This window comes from Triticum urartu, unplaced genomic scaffold (assembly GCF_003073215.2).
Source record: "Triticum urartu cultivar G1812 unplaced genomic scaffold, Tu2.1 TuUngrouped_contig_10450, whole genome shotgun sequence".
NCBI classification, from domain to species: Eukaryota; Viridiplantae; Streptophyta; class Magnoliopsida; order Poales; family Poaceae; genus Triticum; species Triticum urartu.
In genome coordinates, this window is record NW_024111319.1 from 8,220 (window position 1) to 10,216 (window position 1,997).

General features: G+C 40.2%; 1 long non-coding RNA gene across 1 annotated transcript; it reads right to left on the reverse strand.

Annotated features, from left to right (window-relative positions):
• Nucleotides 1-1,400: 1,400 nt before the first annotated feature.
• On the reverse strand, nucleotides 1,401-1,987 carry LOC125526547. The gene is made up of 2 exons (XR_007291767.1): nucleotides 1,810-1,987; nucleotides 1,401-1,712 (listed from the first exon to the last, which is right to left on the reverse strand). It is a non-coding gene; the product is annotated as an uncharacterized LOC125526547 (long non-coding RNA).
• Nucleotides 1,988-1,997: the final 10 nt, after the last annotated feature.

Consider the following 1,997-nt stretch of genomic DNA (forward strand, 5'->3'; position numbering starts at 1 on the left):
TATTTTTAGGAAAGTGTTTTTGTATGGAACTGCCTTGGCATGCATTCAGTAATTCACCACCATGCGAAATTTTAGACTCCAATACCAGGTGACCACGAAATATTTACAACATATGAAATATTGTCTTGAAGGACAACATGAAGAATATCAGCTTACACTGGTTCTGCTTTAACATGTATTCCATTCCATAAAAAAGCTCACTCCAGCAACACAGACCACATTGTCAATCAGATGTTCTATAATAATTAAAATAATTGCATTGGTAGCCGCCACTATTGTCCTGGAATAACTCTTCACATTGCAAATCTACATTCTTCCACATAACATAGAAAACAAAGAAACTGTAACTTTTAGAGTTTAATGGCAACTCAATGTGATGGCATCACTGACAATTAACTCAACAATCGAATATCCTTGGAAAAAACATCAAGAAATAGACCAATAATGGTGAAACTCACTTATGTACCATCGTATACACAAACACATAAGAAATTCGGGAACAGTTGGGTTCAGTCTCATGGAAAGGTATCTGAGGGTTCACATAACATGAGAGAATACTATACTGCCCATGCGTTACATTCTGTCAAAGATCCATGACTCTGATGATACTGCATGGACCAGCGCACTGCTAAAGAACGCAGAAGATTAATAAGGTGAAAGAATTTTGCTAGGGACATACCACGTTCCTCGAACTGATCAAATCCTAAACTACAGAGAAGGTTCGCTGATCCAATCACCTGCAGCAGGGAAGTTACACGATGAGGGAGTTAATGATTCTTCAGTTTAGGCAGCTGTTACCTTATCAAAAAACATCTAAAGCAAGATGCAACAGTTTCGTTCAAGACAACACATTCGGCCTCTAAGTACCGTCAAAATGGCAAACCAATTTGAAACTCACAACCGAAACTATACAGTTTCAGGAAGATCTTACAAAGTTAACTGAAACGGATAGCAATGTTAAATTACTCCTTGTAGACGCAATAAAAAATAGTACTTACATACTCTGTGGAAAGATCAAACAATGAATTATATCTATGTTAATTGTACTCTAGACAGATATTTTAAAATGCCTCTCAAATCTCAATACAGAAAACAGTAACTGTCAGAAGTTCAGAACAGAACTCGCAATGGACAGCAGCATTCAGAAGGTTGTATCTTTCACTATACTCAGCGAAAATTTGAGAAAAAATTCTCCATGGAAATTTCAAACCAAATACTGAAAATACATCCATATCCCCATGGACAGATTCAGCCTTGAAGTTACTTTGAAACGCCTCGCAAAATAGGAAGTCATGCCTAAAACTGCAGTCTGACAAAAACTGACAGTAACTTCAGATAGGCATTATCTCCTAGAATACCTGACGAAAAATTGCAAATAAATATTCGTTGGAAAGGTCTTGAAAAGATATACAACTTTTATTTTAATGGCCCGGTCATATTCGACACCTAGAACCCTCAAAACGCAATCGATCAGTTACTGCACGCACTGCAAACAGAGTTGTGCAAAACAGACTTGCGAAAACAAACAGCAGGACAGGAAGGATTACTTCACTTCATACTTACAACAGATCACGCCCCTGCCCTCTCTATTTCGCTCTTTCTATCTCTTCCCTGCAGCAAACCTTCTTTCAATCTGCCTCAAACACCATAGATTTGGATTGGTGTCCTCCTGAATACTCTGGCCCCTGAGGCTTTCTTCTCCTTCTCAGAATCTGAACTTATCAAAATCACGCTAATTAGTGGAAAAGGATGCGGATTGACCTCTCACTAACACAGCCACGTGTGCCAACAAATATTTTAACCACTCACCCGGATCATTCATTGGTACAGAAAAATCACAACATAATTAAGCATATTATGCACCAGTCGAGAGAGCCGAATTAAGTGATCGGTGGCACAGCGGGATAGGCGCCCCCCGTGTGGAACCGCCCGACTCTGGAACCAACGACCAGAGCTCCGACGACAGGCGCCCGCCACGGCAGGACGGCGGGCCCAGG